Raw genomic sequence first — 19,169 nt, 5'->3', positions numbered from 1 at the left:
AACCGAGCAAGGCGGGAAGATCCGAGTCGCTCGGACCCGTGAAAAAAAACATGAAGTTCGTGCGGGTTCGGATTCAGAGAAACCGAACCCGCTCATCTCTAATTCTTAGTTGGGGTACTGATTGTTTCAGGAGTTGCTTGAGCCTTCCAGTCAGGCTTTCGCAGCTAAGTTTGCCAGGATTGCCAGGATGTTATGCAGATTTTGCGGACGTGTTCTCCAAAAGAGTTGCAGAGGTACTACCTCCCCATCGCCCCTATGACTGTGCCATTGATTTGTTGCCGAATGCTAAGCTTCCCAAGAGCAGGTTGTACTCCCTGTCACGTCCTGAGACTCAGGCTATGGCAGAGTACATTCAGGAGAACTTGGCTAAGGGATTTATCAGACCTTCACGTTCACAGTCTCCAGTTGGGTTGGGGTTCTTCTTCGTGGGTAAAAATAAGAATTTACTTACCGATAATTCTATTTCTCGTAGTCCGTAGTGGATGCTGGGGACTCCGTAAGGACCATGGGGAATAGCGGCCCCGCAGGAGACTGGGCACATCTAAAGAAAGCTTTAGGACTATCTGGTGTGCACTGGCTCCTCCCCCTATGACCCTCCTCCAAGCCTCAGTTAGGATACTGTGCCCGGACGAGCGTACACAATAAGGAAGGATTTTGAATCCCGGGTAAGACTCATACCAGCCACACCAATCACACCGTACAACTTGTGATCTGAACCCAGTTAACAGCATGATAACAGAGGAGCCTCTAGAAAAGATGGCTCACTACAGCAATAACCCGATTTTTTTTTTTTTGGTAACAATAACTATGTACCAGTATTGCAGACAATCCGCACTTGGGATGGGCGCCCAGCATCCACTACGGACTACGAGAAATAGAATTATCGGTAAGTAAATTCTTATTTTCTCTAACGTCCTAAGTGGATGCTGGGGACTCCGTAAGGACCATGGGGATTATACCAAAGCTCCCAAACGGGCGGGAGAGTGCGGATGACTCTGCAGCACCAATTGAGAGAACTCCAGGTCCTCCTCAGCCAGGGTATCAATTTTGTAGAATTTTACAAACGTATTTGCTCCTGACCAAGTAGCTGCTCGGCAAAGTTGTAAAGCCGAGACCCCTCGGGCAGCCGCCCAAGATGAGCCCACCTTCCTTGTGGAGTGGGCATTTACAGATTTTTGGCTGTGGCAGGCCTGCCACAGAATGTGCAAGCTGAATTGTACTACAAATCCAACGAGCAATAGTCTGCTTAGAAGCAGGAGCACCCAGCTTGTTGGGTGCATACAGGATAAACAGCGAGTCAGATTTTCTGACTCCAGCCGTCCTGGAAACATATATTTTCAGGGCCCTGACAACGTCTAGCAACTTGGAGTCCTCCAAGTCCCTAGTAGCCGCAGGCACCACAATAGGTTGGTTCAGGTGAAACGCTGAAACCACCTTAGGGAGAAACTGAGGACGAGTCCTCAATTCCGCCCTGTCCGAATGGAAAATCAGATAAGGGCTTTTACAGGATAAAGCCGCCAATTCTGACACGCGCCTGGCCCAGGCCAGGGCCAACAGCATGACCACTTTCCATGTGAGATATTTTAACTCCACAGATTTAAGTGGTTCAAACCAATGTGACTTTTGGAACCCAAAAAACTACATTGAGATCCCAAAGTGCCACTGGAGGCACAAAAGGAGGCTGTATATGCAGTACCCCTTTTACAAACGTCTGAACTTCAGGGACTGAAGCTAGTTCTTTTTGGAAGAAAATTGACAGGGCCGAAATTTGAACCTTAATGGACCCCAATTTCAGGCCCATAGACACTCCTTTGAAAGCAGGGGAGAAGAACAAGCGCCATATGGTGTAGTATTTTGAATAAATAGGAGTAATGGATACGTATATATGAAATAAGTACCGGATAAATTCTTGAGATTTATGCCTGTCTGTCTCGCTAAATTCCTTGTGGCTATTCCCCACCTAGGAGACAAAAGATTATCGCCATATGGTGTAGTAACCTCAGATATACCTTGGGGTACCCTCCCCTATATTTTATGCGTACCAAAAGAAGGTTATAATAAAGCATATAGGATATGTTTGTATCCAAGTAGATCAAGTCGGTCCAATAGCTGAATCAATCGACTGCTGCTGCCTTGTATAGTATTATCAGAAAAAAATTTTTAATCCATAAAATAATAATATACAAAAACAGATAAATAAAACAAATCAGAAAATCTTAGCTGATTGGTATAGGCAGTAGTCAGGTCAGTCTCAACGCGTTTCGCCTCCAGGGCTTCCTCAGGAGAATACATCATAACAAAAGGTGCACATATTTATAGTGCTTTCAGTTTCGTTTTGGCCATCACTTCCGGTTCGCGTCATTTCCGTATATACGTATCCATTACTCCTATTTATTCAAAATACTACACCATATGGCGCTTGTTCTTCTCCCCTGCTTTCACAGAATCTTATGACTGAACATACCCAAGTCATATTCTGAAGAACTGAGCAGCCACCAAAGAAGTTTGGGAGGTGTTTTCTGACGGAGTGTTCACAACTGACTTAATCCAAACAGCAGGACCTTTTTTGACGACCCCTTGCATTTAAAAGAACTTTTGGACGTGAGACTGAGCGCACTGACCTGAAAAAACTCTCTCTACATTTCCTTGGTATTCTAGGTTGGAGCTGCTGTCTTAGTCCAATTTTTCAGTGTTATTATTTACTGTTACTGTTTTTATTGTATATCATTTTTTAGAAAATGTTGCGTTTGTGTGGCCTGACCAAAAAGAGATCAGATCTCTGCCAAAGAGTTTTTGATGAGAAAAAAACCTCCAGTAATATATCTATTAATGATAATGTGGATTCCCTATTTTGGGACATTGAGAAAACCCTTGTCAAAGAGATAAGGGTATGGTGGGACATCAAGGGACTAGAACATTACATTAAGGTCAATAGAGTCCCTAGAGGTCTGAGAATAAATAAGAACCCCACATTTGGTACTGATAGAGTGGATTTTATGAATGAGTGGGATAAAATCCTGCATGAGTGCTCACTCAACCTCATGAAACTGATTGTTAAAGAAAAACGCTCAGAACTTATTTCCATTGAAGAAACTCTGAAAGATAAAGATCTAATCTTGAATAAATTTAAAGACAGTGAGGAATTCATAATCAATGAAAAAGTCCTCAATAGAAAACTAGAGAAAATAGAGGAAGAAGTAATTAAGAATAAAGAACACAAGTTCATAAGAGACAAAAGGGATTATGAAAACAACAAGGTAAAAAATTGGTCAAGAATGCCTTTACAAAACAGGGGCAGAATTCCGTACCGTTCCAGGGATTGGTCTAGGGACAAAAATCCCAGGAATAGATCAGGTTCCTACCACAAACCCAGGTTTCTATCCAAGCAAGAAAATATGAGAACAGAGAATCGCTTCCTGCCCTTAGAAGCGCCTACCACAAGCACCGTGAACAGCGAGGGAAACCATCATTTTTTAGAACGAAGACCGCAGAGACCATACAGGGACAGAGACCAACAGGGAAGGATAAGGGAAAGTACTCATACAGCATCACCCTTAAAACGAAGACTACAAGACGAGGAAAACGAGGAGGAAGAAAACGGAAATCCAAGGAAAAAATACACCAAGTAATGGATCCAAAAGACAAAGGCATATTTAATCTATCCTCTCATGTTCTAACGCAGCCACAGATCTCATTACTCAGCAAGGGCATAACATTTGCACCCTCAAAAAAACCAGATAAGTTTCAGACTTTTATAGATCTAAATAAATATGTCCGAAACCTCACTCTCAAACGGCATTTTGCCAGACAGGATACAGCCATCCAGACGAACTATAATGCATCGAAATCTGGATTAAAACCAACATCAAAGTTCTATCCGTTGGAATCCAAAGGATCCTATATTAACACATTCTATGACCTGGTCAAAAGGGATCTAATCGAAGGAGATACTCCTCAAATAAAGAAATACAACCTCAGTAACTCCGAGAAGCACGCCATGAAGGAACTTCAAGATATTGATAAGATCATCCTCAGACCAGCGGACAAAGGAGGAGGCCTGGTCATACAGAATAGAGATGACTACCTCAAGGAAGCACAGAGATTGCTCAATGACACAGCATCCTACAAGAAACAACCAAAAGACCCCACAGAGGGATTTACGGAAGAACTTAGGGTAATACTCGTTGAAGGACTGCGTAAACAACTCATCACTAAAGACGAATTTCAGTATCTCATGAACCATAACCCCATTATTCCAGTTTTTTACCACTTGCCTAAGATACATAAACAATTGGACTGTCCACCAGGAAGACCGATCATAGCCGGCATTGATTCACTGACGTCACACCTCTCCGAGTATGTGGATATTTTCTTGAAACCACATGTACAGAGTCTGCCGTCGTACTTGAAGGATACCACGAGCGTCTTAAACCACCTTGAAGATTTTCAGTGGAAAGACACGTACTTATGGACTACTATCGATGTACAAGCTCTCTATACTAGCATTACCCACGAAAAAGGAACAAAAGCATGCCGAGACACACTGGAGACGGATCCAAATATCACTCAGGACCATTGTGAATTCATATGTTCCCTAATCCAATTCATTTTAACCCATAACTATTTTAAATTTCAAGACACGTTCTTTTTACAAGTGTGCGGCACTGCGATGGGGACAGTTTTTGCCCCAAGTTATGCCAATATTCTAATGGGCATGTGGGAACAACAGTTTATCTACACTAACGCTGTTTTTAAAAAGAATATCCGGATTTATAAACGGTACATCGACGATATCATCATGGTCTGGGATGGCGATCTAGAGAGTTTTAAAGGTTTTATGGAATACATCAGCAACAATGATTTTAATCTAAAATTTACAAGCACAACAAACCACAGCCGTATGGAATTTCTGGACTTGATTTTAAGTGGCAACGGAGAGAAAGTGGTCACCAAGAATTTCATAAAAACCGTCGACACCAATAGCTATCTACACTACAATAGCAGCCACGCCACTAAATGGAAAAACAACATCCCATACTCAACGATGTACAGGCTACGGAGAAACTGCACGACGCAGGAAACATTTGCAGAACAGTCCTTAATATATGCAGATAGATTCAGAGAAAGAGGCTACCCGGAGAGGATCATCAAAGAGGCAATAGATCGTGGGAAAGAACTAGACAGAGAAACCCTTATCCATCCTAAGAAAAAAGAAGCAAGCAAAAACTTTTCCGTACCATTTATCACTCAATATAGCTGCGAAGAAACTAGAATCAGGAAGTCCTTTGCAAAACATTGGCATGTTCTTAAATTGGATCCTGTACTGAGAGATGTCCTACCAGAACGCCCACAAGTTTTATTCAGAAAGTCCCAGAATCTGAAGGAGATCTTGGCACCAAGCATGATAAAAAATAAGGGGACCACAAACACGAGTCTTCCCAGATGTAAAGGCATGTACAAATGTGGACACTGCATTATATGTAAATTTGTCCACCCAAACAGGAGATCCTTTTTTAATTCGGAACAAACCAAAGAATTCAACATGAAAGACTTCATTAACTGCAACACGTCTTCGGTCATATATGTGATAGAGTGTGAATGCCATCGTAAATATGTGGGAAAAACTAAAAGACTTCTCAAACTTCGGATTCAAGAACACGTACGTAATATCAAAAACAAAATAGAAAGCCACCCGCTTTCTAGACACTTCACGGAAACCCATAACTCCAGCTTGGATACATTTACCTTCAGAGCCATTGAACATGTTAAACTAGGGCCTAGAGGGGGCGACCTTCTGAAAAAGTTATCTCAGAGGGAGATGTACTGGATTTTTACTCTAAACACCCTCCAACCTCATGGCCATAATGAAGGTTATGAGATTGCCCCCTTCCTTTGAGCTATATTGAATTATGCCACGTGCTCGCTGAGAAAGAGCTCATCTTTATAACTTGTACTATAGGAACCCATGTATTTCTTAGGATTAATACCAATTCTCCCTCGGATCATTTAAGGGTCTGTGCATAATATACCTGACTTAATGCAGGCAAAAATCCGACCAAGCACCTATACTACATCCCACCATGAGTAAAATATCAGGGATGATGGTGTGTGCATAACCATGTGTCATTTTAACACTTACTCCTGTATATTCATTAATTTTAAATATACATGTTTACAATTTTTTATTACCTTTCTAATGCTTACTTATATGCATATTTTTTACATATTTTTTACATGTCTTTTACAATCGTGTGATTTATGTGTATTTTTTATGTATTTTTTATGTATATATATTTTTTATGCATTGATATTTTTATATTTTTATTTATTTATTATTCGGCACATTTATCCTGCTTCTCTTTATCTCTCAATCATGTATGAACTCTTAATTTTACATACTGGTCACATCTGTATCAATTATGTAAGCCAATTCCTATTGACTTCCCTATTTTCTCTAAAAAAACACAATCACTATGATATCTATGTTACTTCCGCCAACCAGCTTGCCAACCGCCAACAGGAAGTGCCCAGTAAACACTGCTGGAACGCACGATGGTTCTATTCTAAAACCGGAAGTGACGCGGCAGTGGCCGGGACGACCCGCGTCACTTCCGGTTTCACGGAACATACGGACTGTATGTCCGTTTTGCGCCATACAGCTTGCTCTGAAGGCTATACTAACACTGAACCACCAATGTTATCCACTACTAAATATCAAGCTAAATACCCAGTCACGTATACATTTGTTATTCATGTCGGACCTAGCACTTCCGGTTCCGGAAATGACGCGAACCGGAAGTGATGGCCAAAACGAAACTGAAAGCACTATAAATATGTGCACCTTTTGTTATGATGTATTCTCCTGAGGAAGCCCTGGAGGCGAAACGCGTTGAGACTGACCTGACTACTGCCTATACCAATCAGCTAAGATTTTCTGATTTGTTTTATTTATCTGTTTTTGTATATTATTATTTTATGGATTAAAATTTTTTTTCTGATAATACTATACAAGGCAGCAGCAGTCGATTGATTCAGCTATTGGACCGACTTGATCTACTTGGATACAAACATATCCTATATGCTTTATTATAACCTTCTTTTGGTACGCATAAAATATAGGGGAGGGTACCCCAAGGTATATCTGAGGTTACTACACCATATGGCGATAATCTTTTGTCTCCTAGGTGGGGAATAGCCACAAGGAATTTAGCGAGACAGACAGGCATAAATCTCAAGAATTTATCCGGTACTTATTTCATATATACGTATCCATTACTCCTATTTATTCAAAATACTACACCATATGGCGCTTGTTCTTCTCCCCTGCTTTCACAGAATCTTATGACTGAACATACCCAAGTCATATTCTGAAGAACTGAGCAGCCACCAAAGAAGTTTGGGAGGTGTTTTCTGACGGAGTGTTCACAACTGACTTAATCCAAACAGCAGGACCTTTTTTGACGACCCCTTGCATTTAAAAGAACTTTTGGACGTGAGACTGAGCGCACTGACCTGAAAAAACTCCCCCATAGACACTCCTGTTTGCAGGAAATGTAGGAATCGACCCAGTTGAATTTCCTCCGTCGGGCCTTACTGGCCTCGCACCACGCAACATATTTTCGCCAAATGCGGTGATAATGTTTTGCGGTTACATCCTTCCTGGCTTTGATCAGGATAGGGATGACTTCATCCGGAATGCCTTTTTTCCTTCAGGATCCGGCGTTCAACCGCCATGCCGTCAAACGCAGCCGCGGTAAGTCTTGGAACAGACAGGGTCCTTGTTGGAGCAGGTCCCTTCTTAGAGGTAGAGGCCACGGATCCTCCGTGAGCATCTCTTGAAGTTCCGGTTACCAAGTCCTTCTTGGCCAATCCGGAGCCACGAATATAGTGCTTACTCCTCTCCATCTTATCAATCTCAGTACCTTGGGTATGAGAGGCAGAGGAGGGAACACATACACTGACTGGTACACCCACGGTGTTACCAGAGCGTCTACAGCTATTGCCTGAGGGTCCCTTGACCTGGCGCAATACCTGTCGAGTTTTTCACAACGGTTTATAATCATGTGGAAGACTTCTGGGTGAAGTCCCCACTCTCCCGGGTGGAGGTCGTGCTGAGGAAGTCTGCTTCCCAGTTGTCCACTCCCGGAATGAATACTGCTGACAGTGCTATCACATGATTTTCCGCCCAGCGAAGAATCCTTGCAGCTTCTGCCATTGCCCTCCTGCTTCTTGTGCCACCCTGTCTGTTTACGTGGGTGACTGCCGTGATGTTGTCCGACTGGATCAACACCGGCTGACCTTGAAGCAGAGGTCTTGCTAAGCTTAGAGCATTGTAAATGGCCCTTAGCTTCAGGATATTTATGTGAAGTGATGTCTCCAGGCTTGACCATAAGCCCTGGATATTCCTTCCCTGTGTGACTGCTCCCCAGCCTCGCAGGCTGGCATCCGTGGTCACCAGGACCCAGTCCTGAATGTCGAATCTGCGGCCCTCTAGAAGATGAGCACTCTGTAACCACCACAGGAGGGACACCCTTGTCCTTGGTGACAGGGTTATCCGCTGATGCATCTGAAGATGCGACCCGGACCATTTGTCCAGCAGGTCCCACTGGAAAGTTCTTGCGTGGAATCTGCCGAATGGGATTGCTTCGTAGGAAGCCACCATTTTACCCAGAACCCTTGTGCATTGATGCACTGAGACTTGGCTCGGTTTTAGGAGGTTCCTGACTAGCTCGGATAACTCCCTGGCTTTCCCCTCCGGGAGAAACACCTTTTTCTGGACTGTGTCCAGGATCATCCCTAGGAACAGAAGACAAGTCGTCGGAACCAGCTGCGATTTTGGAATATTGAGAATCCAATCGTGCTGCCGCAACACTACCTGAGATAGTGCTACACCGACCTCCAACTGTTCCCTGGATCTTACCCTTATCAGGGAATCGTCCAAGTAAGGGATAACTAAAATTCCCTTCCTTCGAAGGAATATCATCATTTCGGCCATTACCTTGGTAAAGACCCGGGGTGCCGTGGACCATCCATATGGCAGCGTCTGAACTGATAGTGACAGTTCTGTACCATAAACCTGAGGTACCCTTGGTGAGAAGGGTAAATTTTGACATGAAGGTAAGCATCCTTGATGTCCCGAGACATCATGTAGTCCCCTTCTTCCAGGTTCGCAATCACTGCTCTGAGTGACTCAATCTTGAATTTGAACCTCTGTATGTAAGTGTTCAAAGATTTTAGATTTAGAATCGGTCTCACCGAGCCGTCCGGCTTCGGTACCACAACAGTGTGGAATAATACCCCGTTCCCTGTTGCAGGAGGGGTACCTTGATTATCACCTGCTGGGAATACAGCTTGTGAATGGCTTCCAAAACTGTCTCCCTGTCAGAAGGAGACATCGGTAAAGCCGACTTTAGGAAAACGGCGAGGGGGAGACGTCTCGAATTCTAATTTGTACCCCTGAGATATCACCTGAAGGATCCAGGGGTCTACTTGCGAGTGAGCCCACTGCGCGCTGAAATTCATTGAGACGGGCCCCCCACCGTGCCTGATTCTGCTTGTAAAGCCCCAGCGTCATACTGAGGGCTTGGCAGAGGCGGGAGAGGGTTTCTGTTCCTGGGAACTGGCTGATTTCTGCAGCCTTTTTCCTCTCCCTCTGTCACGGGGCAGAAATGAGGAACATTTTGCCCGCTTGTCCACGAAAAGACTGCGCCTGATAATACGGCGTCTTCTCATGTTGAGAGGCGACCTGGGGTACAAACGTGGATTTCCCAGCTGTTGCCGTGGCCACCAGGTCTGAAAGACCGACCCCAAATAACTCCTCCCCTTATTAAGGCAATACTTCCAAATGCCGTTTGGAATACGCATCACCTGACCACTGACGTGTCCATAACCCTCTACTGGTAGAAATGGACAACGCACTTAGACTTGATGCCAGTCTGCAAATATTCCGCTGTGCATCACGCATATATAGAAATGCATCTTTTAAATGCTCTATAGGCAAAAATATACTGTCCCTATCTAGGGTATCAATATTTTCAGTCAGGGAATCCGACCACGCCAACCCAGCACTGCACATCCAGGCTGAGGCGATTGCTGGTCGCAGTATAACACCAGTATGTGTGTAAATACATTTTAGGATACCCTCCTGCTTTCTATCAGCAGGATCCTTAAGGGCGGCCATCTCAGGAGAGGGTAGAGCCCTTACAAGCGTGTGAGCGCTTTATCCACCCTAGGGGGTGTTTCCCAACGCACCCTAACCTCTGGCGGGAAAGGATATAATGCCAATAACATTTTAGAAATTATCAGTTGTTATCGGGGGAAAACCACGCATCATCACACACCTCATTTAATTTCTCAGATTCAGGAAAACTACAGGTAGTTTTTCCTCACCGAACATAATACCCCTTTTTGGTGGTACTCGTATTATCAGAAATGTGTAAAACATTTTTCATTGCCTCAATCATGTAACGTGTGGCCCTACTGGAAGTCACATTTGTCTCTTCACCGTCGACACTGGAGTCAGTATCCGTGTCGGCGTCTATATCTGCCATCTGAGGTAACGGGCGCTTTAGAGCCCCTGACGGCCTATGAGACGTCTGGACAGGCACAAGCTGAGTAGCCGGCTGTCTCATGTCAACCACTGTCTTTTATACAGAGCTGACACTGTCACGTAATTCCTTCCAACAGTTCATCCACTCAGGTGTCGACCCCCTAGGGGGTGACATCACTATTGCAGGCAATCTGCTACGTCTCCACATCATTTTTCTCCTCATACATGTCGACACAAACGTACCGACATACAGCACACACACAGGGAATGCTCTGATAGAGGACAGGACCCCACTAGCCCTTTGGGGAGACAGAGGGAGAGTTTGCCAGCACACACCAAAGCGCTATATATATACAGGGATAACCTTATATAAGTATTTTTCCCCTTATAGCTGCTGTATTGTTAATACTGCGCCTAATTAGTGCCCCCCTCTCTTTTTTAACCCTTTCTGTAGTGTAGTGACTGCAGGGGAGAGCCAGGGGAGCTTCCCTCCAACGGAGCTGTGAGGGAAAATGGCGCCAGTGTGCTGAGGAGATAGGCTCCGCCCCTTTTTCGCGGACTTTTCTCCTGCTTTATTATGGATTCTGGCAGGGGTTAAAATTCATCCATATAGCCCTGGGGGCTATATGTGATGTATTTTCGCCAGCCAAGGTGTTTTTATTGCTGCTCAGGGCGCCCCCCCCTAGCGCCCTGCACCCTCAGTGACCGAAGTGTGAAGTGTGCTGAGGAGCAATGGCGCACAGCTGCAGTGCTGTGCGCTACCTTGGTGAAGACAGGATGTCTTCTGCCGCCGATTTTCCGGACCTCTTCTGTCTTCTGGCTCTGTAAGGGGGCCGGCGGCGCGGCTCTGGGACCCATCCATGGCTGGGCCTGTGATCGTCCCTCTGGAGCTAATGTCCAGTAGCCTAAGAAGCCCAATCCACTCTGCACGCAGGTGAGTTCGCTTCTTCTCCCCTTAGTCCCTCGATGCAGTGAGCCTGTTGCCAGCAGGTCTCACTGAAAATAAAAAACCTAAACTAAAACTTTCACTAAGAAGCTCAGGAGAGCCCCTAGTGTGCACCCTTCTCGTTCGGGCACAAAGATCTAACTGAGGCTTGGAGGAGGGTCATAGGGGGAGGAGCCAGTGCACACCAGATAGTCCTAAAGCTTTCTTTAGATGTGCCCAGTCTCCTGCGGAGCCGCTATTCCCCATGGTCCTTACGGAGTCCCCAGCATCCACTTAGGACGTTAGAGAAAAGGACGGTTCGTTGCGACCCTGCATCGACTTCAGGGAATTGAACCGTATCACGATTAAAAACTCATACCCACTGCCTCTCATTTCGGTCTTGTTTGACCAGCTTCGTACTGCCACCATTTTTTCTAAGATTGACCTACGCGGTGCGTACAATCTAATCCGAATAAGAGAGGGGGATGAATGGAAGACTGCCTTTAATACCCACTCAGGGCATTATGAATATTTGGTGATGCCTTTTGGGCTCTGTAATGCCCCGGCAGTCTTCCAGGACTTCACGAACGATGTGCTCAGGGAATATTTGGATAGATTCTTAGTTGTATACTTAGATGACATCCTAATCTTCTCCCATTCCCTGGAGGAACATCGGAAGCATGTACGCTTAGTCCTCCAGAAACTCAGGGACCACCGGCTTGGGGCGAATTTGAAGTTCAGCAAATCGCATTTCTAGGATATATTATCTCCCCAGAAGGTTTCCAAATGGAGGGTTCCAAGGTACAGGCAGTCCTGGATTGGGTGCAGCCCACTAGTTTGAAGGCGCTTCAGCGTTTTCTGGGCTTTGCGAATTTTTATAGACGATTTATCGCTGGATTTTCGTCTATAGTGGCGCCCTTGGTGGCACTCACTAAGAAAGGGGCGGATGTTGCTCACTGGTCTTATGAGGCCAAAGCGGCTTTTGCCCGTCTCAAAAGGGTTTTTTTCTCGGCCAAGGTGCTGCGACACCCAGATCCAGAGCGTCCTTTTGTGGTGGAGGTGGATGCCTCTGAGATGGGTATTGGGGCAGTGCTCTCTCAGATGGGGGTGTCTGATAATCGCCTTACTCTCTGTGCTTACTTTTCCCGTAAATTTTCGCCTGCCGAGATGAATTATGACTTGGGTAACCGGGAATTGTTGGCTATTAAGGATGCACTCGAGGAGTGGAGACACTGGCTTGAGGGGGCTAAGTTTGTGGTCTCAATTCACACCGACCATAAGAATTTGGCATATTTAGAGTCAGCGAAGCGCCTCAATGCAAGGCAGGCACGATGGGCTTTGTTTTTTGCTCGCTTTAATTTTTTGATAACATATCGCCCTGGGTCAAAAAACATCAAGGCTGATGCGCTCTCGCTGAGTTTTGCTCCAATCCAGGAGACCACCGAGGAGCCATTGCCCATTGTGTCCCCATCATGTATTAAAGTGGGCATTACCCAGGACCTCTTGTCATTAGTCCTTAGAGCACAGGAGCTGTTTGTGCCTCCTAGGTTAAGACAGCGAGTGTTCCTGGAATTCCATGCCAAGAAGTCGGCAGGTCACCCGGGTATTGCCAGAACTCGGGAGTTGCTATCTAGGGCGGTGTGGTAGCCCTCGGTGGCTAGGGATATGGATTAGTGGGTTCGGGCATGTGACATCTGTGCCTGAAATAAGACTCCTAGAGGGGTTCCTGTTGGCCCATTACATCCACTCTCTATTCCATCTAAGCCATGGACCCACATTTCAATGGATTTTGTGGTGGACTTGCCCAAATCCTCGGGGATGACAGCCATCTGGGTTGTCGTTGACAGGTTTTCGAAGATGGCGCACTTCGTTCCATTGGTTGGGCTGCCATCGGCCAGACGCCTGTCTGAATTATTTATGCTGCATGTTGTGCGCCTCCACGGGTTGCCACTTGATGTGGTCTATGACCGCGGATCCCAGTTTGTGGCCAAATTCTGGAGGGCATTTTGTTCCGATCTCCAGATTTCTGTCAGCTTGTCGTCAGGCTTCCATCTGCAGTCTAATGGGCAGACTGAAAGGGTGAACCAGTCCTTGGAGCAGTTCCTCAGGTGTTATGTCTCCAAGTGTCAGACTGACTGGGTTGCTCATCTGTCCATGGCGGAGTTTGCCTATAACAACGCGGCTCACTCTGCTACAGGGATCTCTCCCTTCCTTTGTGTGTATGGGCATCATCCTAAGGCCAATTCTTTTGACCCACTGGACTCCACGCCTGGTGGTTCCTCTGTGGTTTCGGTCCTTAGAGGTATTTGGAGGAAAGTGAAGAAAGCCCTTGTGTCTGTGTCATTAGTGACCAAAAGGGTTTTTGATAAGCGGAAAAGACCCTGCAGCTTCAAATTAGGGGACTTCGTCTGGTTGCCTACCAAGAATTTGAAGTTGAGACAGCCATCTCATAAGTTAGGCCCCCGGTTCATCGGTCCTTATAAGATCACTAGGGTTATCAATCCGGTGGCATTTCAGTTAGATCTACCCCGTTCTTTGGGTATCAATAAAACATTTAATTGTTCCCTTTTAAAACGGGCGATTAGTAATCCTTCTTCCAGTGGAAGACCTTCCCCTCTTCTGATACGTGGCCAGAGGGAGTTTGTTGTTGAAAGGATTCTTGACTCCAAGATGGTTCGGGGTCGGCTGTCATTTTTGGTGCACTGGAAGGGGTATGGCCCGGAGGAGCTGTCGTGGGTGCGCAGTTGTGATCTTCATGCCCCCAGACTGTTACGCTCTTTCTTCTCGCAGTTCCCCGATAAACCCGGTGGTAGGGGTTCTTTGACCCCTCGTCAGAGGGGGGGTACTGTTAGGGTCTCCTGCTCTGTGCTGCCACGTCATCATGGCAACCGGGAGACAAGTGCTAGCGGAGTAACCTGAGAGTAGCTGATACTCCGGTTCGGGTCTTTTGCTGTGCAGTGGTTACAGGCTCTGTGCATGGCAGGGGATCTGGTGCTGGTTTTTGTGCTCACAGTCTGTGAGGTCTGAGTGGGGCGTGGACAGCACCTGCTATATAAACCCTCTTCCCAGGTTAGGCAGATGCTGCTGAATCTTTGTTGGTTAGTCAGTTCCTGAAAGCTAGCTAGTACTGTGTAAACTTTGTATTTGTTTGTTGCTTACTGCAAATAGGCCTTGGGATTTGGTATTACACTCTGCCAATCCAGACCTAGCAGTAAGACTGGAGTCAGTCGTTTAACCTGCTGGGGTTCTTTTGCTACTCTGTGAACCTAGCAAGTTTGCGGCTGTATTTTCAGACTTGCCTGCCAAAATCCTTTCTCACTGTGCAAGGTGTTCAGGTGTCAGTTTAGTGGCAGTAAGCTGAACCAGTGCACTGCAAGTGAGGACTAGGATTGTGGAGACTCTCCTTGTGTCTATTATTCCATCTCTGACCAAGGAGTTTACTGCCACACCCGTTGGTAACCCTTTAGGGTTTTGCTGTTGCCCTTAGCAACAGCATTTCGGGTTCTCTACGTATTAAATCACTACATCTTGCTTCTTTCCATCTGAGCATTCCTAATATTAGGGAGACACCCAGTTTCTTAGCCTTTGGGCTTCTCTGTTCACTTTGTGTTTATTTTGTTACCCTATCACCTTCTGTGTATGTAATGTCATATTCCCCAGTCTGTGTGTGAGTTCATTTGTTGTGCATCCCTCACCGTTCAGACACCAGTACATTCCTGCTGGCACTGGTGTGCATAACATATATATACACTGCTCAAAAAAATAAAGGGAACACTAAAATAACACATCCTAGATCTGAATGAATGAAATATTCTTATTAAATACTTTGTTCTTTACATAGTTGAATGTGCTCACAACAAAATCACACAAAAATTATCAATGGAAATCAAATTTATTAACCCATGGAGGTCTGGATTTGGAGTCACCCTCAAAATTAAAGTGGAAAAACACACTACAGGCTGATCCAACTTTGATGTAATGTCCTTAAAACAAGTCAAAATGAGGCTCAGTAGTGTGTGTGGCCTCCACGTGCCTGTAGGACTTTCCTACAACCCACACAAGTGGATCAGGTAGTGCAGCTCATCCAGGATGGCACATCAATGCGAGCTGTGGCAAGAAGGTTTGCTGTGTCTGTCAGCGTAGTGTCCAGAGCATGGAGGCGCTACCAGGAGACAGGCCAGTACATCAGGAGAAGTGGAGGAGGCCGTAGGAGGGCAACAACCCAGCAGCAGGACCGCTACCTCCACCTTTGTGCAAGGAGGAACAGGAGGAGCACTGCCAGAGCCCTGCAAAATGACCTCCAGCAAGCCACAAATGTGCATGTGTCTACTCAAACGATCAGAAACAGACTCCATGAGGATGGTATGAGGGCCCGACGTCCACAGGTGGGGGTTATGCTTACAGCCCAACACCGTGCAGGACGTTTGGCATTTGCCAGAGAACACCAAGATTGGCAAATTCGCCACTGGCACCCTGTGCTCTTCACAGATGAAAGCAGGTTCTCACTGAGCACATGAAAGACGTGACAGAGTCTGGAGACGCCAAGGAGAACGTTCTGCTGCCTGCAACATCCTCCAGCATGACCGGTTTGGCAGTGGGTCAGTAATGATGTGGGGTGGCATTTCTTTGGCGTGCCGCACAGCCCTCCATGTGCTCACCAGAGGTAGCCTGACTGCCATTAGGTACCGAGATGAAATCCTCAGAGCCCTTGTGAGACCATATGCTGGTGCGGTTGGCCCTGGGTTCCTCCTACTGCAAGACAATGCTAGACCTCATGTGGCTGGAGTGTGTCAGCAGTTCCTCCAAGACGAAGGCATTGATGTTATGGACTGGCCCGCCCGTTCCCCAGACCTGAATCCAATTGAGCACATCTGGGACATCATGTCTCGCTCCATCCACCAACGCCACGTTGCACCACAGACTGTCCAGGAGTTGGCGGATGCTTTAGTCCAGGTCTGGGAGGAGATCCCTCAGGAGACCATCCGCCACCTCATCAGGAGCATGCCCAGGCATTGTAGGGAGGTCATACAGGCACGTGGAGGCCACACACACTACTGAGCCTCATTTTGACTTGTTTTAAGGACATTACATCAAAGTTGGATCAGCCTGTAGTGTGTTTTTCCACTTTAATTTTGAGGGTGACTCCAAATCCAGACCTCCATGGGTTAATAAATTTGATTTCCATTGATAATTTTTGTGTGATTTTGTTGTCAGCACATTCAACTATGTAAAGAACAAAGTATTTAATAAGAATATTTCATTCATTCAGATCTAGGATGTGTTATTTTAGTGTTCCCTTTATTTTTTCGAGCAGTGTATATATTTATAAGGACCAGGTGCACAACTATGGGCATTGTAAGGGGCATGACTACTGTGTGGGCTTTGTGTATGGGGCACAACTATGGGCACTGTGTAAGGGGCATTGCTACTATAGGCATTGTGAAAGAGGCACAAGTACTCTGTGGGCATTGTGTAAGGGGCACAACTACCGTGGGCATTGTGTAAGGGGCACAACTGCAGTGGGCATTATGTAAGGGGCACAACTACTGTTGGCATTGTGTGTAAGTTTCACTAGACACAGAACGAAGGGAGGTGGAGGCTAAAAGATACAGTGAAGGGGGCATGCTGAGAGACACGGAGTGAAGGTTTGGAGGCTGAGAGACACAGAACGAACGTGGACAGGCTAAGAGACAGAGTGAAGGGTGTGAGGCTGAAAGACACAGATTGAAGGGCGGGCAGGCTGAGAGACAGAGTGAAAGGTGAGAGGCAGAGAGACACAGAGTGAGGTGGATTGTGAGAGATGCATGGCAGGGAGACGCAGGAGGAAGATGATGGTGTGGATAAGAGATGACACAGGGAGGGGATAATGGTGTGGCTGAGAGATGATGCAGGGAGGGGAGGAGATGGTGTGGCAGAGGGACGCAGGCGGGAGATGAGGGTGTGGCTGAGAGACACAGGGAGGAGATGAGGGTGTGGCTGAGAGACGCAGAGGGCAGGAGGTGACACGAGTCTGGTTGAACCTCTGTGACATGATGATGATCTTGGTTACATTCCTACATAAACAGGCATTTTCCAGACCATGTGATTTTCTTTATGAATAGTGATTACCGACTGAAGACATCGTCTGCCCAGAGAGGACATTTTTTCAGAGGTTCCCTGTTGCGAGCAACCACCATATAGGTAAGGTGCATATGGAATTGAAAGGAATACTCCCAGAGTGATGAGAAACAGGTATTGTGTCATATTTACACAACCCCATTTGCAGTGGCCACGCCCCTTGTGTTATGTGATTTATATTGCTTTGAGTGCCAATAGGCGGTGTTAGACACGCCCAGGAGGTGGTGCTAAACACGCCCCTCTAGCAGTGCACCAGCTAATAAAATGTTCTGCGCACGCCTATGAATGCCAGTAAAAGCAAAGTGTCATACTATTTATTATAGATTCTTGCTTTATTGTTCCTCTTGAGATTGTATTTGGGAACACTTCATCTGTGTCTTGCAAATTATTTGCAACAGTGTTTGTTGGTTATTTGTTACATGCACATTCCCTGTCTATGGGCTTGATTCAATTCAATGACAGTTGAATAGCACTGGAAATTATCTCCCAGCGCTATTCAATACATCGCAGTGGTAAGTCGGCGAATACCCATTCTCCTGGACTAAACAGGGTGTTTTGTCTGGAGATCCGGCATTCTCCAACTTAAGTTCCCGGCACAACGCTGTTTCCCCCATGCTATGGGCACAAATCAGCATCTCGCTGGCACTTTTGTCGGATTTCTGCTCGCATCCCTCCTGGGGTGCGAGAAGAAATCGCGTCATTGGGTGTCACAGGGCGTTGTAATAGTCATCGTCATCAAAGTGAATCATGTCCTGCGAGTTAGCATAAGATAAATACTCTTTTTTATTTTCTGTGTATATAAACAGATCTTATTTCTCCCAACAATTATCTCCTAGTACATGAATGTTACATGTACCGTTCACCCTGTTATTTCTGTCTAGTGTACCGTTCGGTTTATAACGGATGGTCCTGAGTATCTTCCCCATAGTTCATTAGCCGTATGTTATTCCCTCGGCTTACACAGTACATCTGGGTCCCCCTATACCTTGCTACAGTACCTGTAATATATTACACTTTTACCATTTCAATCAACATAGGAGTTGGTTTCATTTGCCACTTAGTAGATAATGTGTCAAAATGTACTATATTGAGTCACTACTTGTGCTATAAATGCATCGGACATAGGGGGTCATTCTGACCCATTCGCTCGCTGCGTTTTAACGAAGCAGAGCGAACGGGTCCCTACTGCGCATCCGCCGTAGTGCGCCGGCGCATGCCAGACGGCCGAAGGCCGTAGCAGGGATGCGATCGCCTCTGCCTGATTGACAGGCAGAGGCGATCTCTGGGTGGGAGGGGGCGGAACGGCGGCGTTCGGCCGCCGTTTTGTGGGTTTGGTCCTGCCAACGTAGGCGTGGCTGGACCAAACGGTGGCGTCCCGCAGCGGCTGCGTGACGTCACACGCAGCCGCTGCGGGCCGGGGAGCGATGAGTAGCTCCCGGCCAGCACGCTAAAGCTGCGCTGGCCGGGAGCTACTCTTGAAGTGCAAAGGCATCGCCACTGTGCGATGCCTTTGCACTTCTGCGAGGGGGGGCCGGACCGACATGCGGGGCGGACTAGCCCTGTGCTGGGCGTCCCCCC

At 46.3% G+C, this 19,169-nt stretch overlaps 1 protein-coding gene across 4 annotated transcripts in view; it reads right to left on the bottom strand.

The window, feature by feature from the left end:
- The window catches only part of MIA2 (MIA SH3 domain ER export factor 2), a 298,404-nt gene that overhangs the window by 236,712 nt on the left and 42,523 nt on the right, over positions 1-19,169 (bottom strand). The gene's annotated exons all lie outside the window — the stretch shown is intronic.

The sequence above is a fragment of the Pseudophryne corroboree genome, chromosome 12 (genome assembly GCF_028390025.1).
Source record: "Pseudophryne corroboree isolate aPseCor3 chromosome 12, aPseCor3.hap2, whole genome shotgun sequence".
NCBI classification, from domain to species: domain Eukaryota; kingdom Metazoa; phylum Chordata; class Amphibia; order Anura; family Myobatrachidae; genus Pseudophryne; species Pseudophryne corroboree.
The sequence above is the reverse complement of the archived record's forward strand: the minus strand, read 5'-3'. Positions and strand labels throughout refer to the sequence as shown.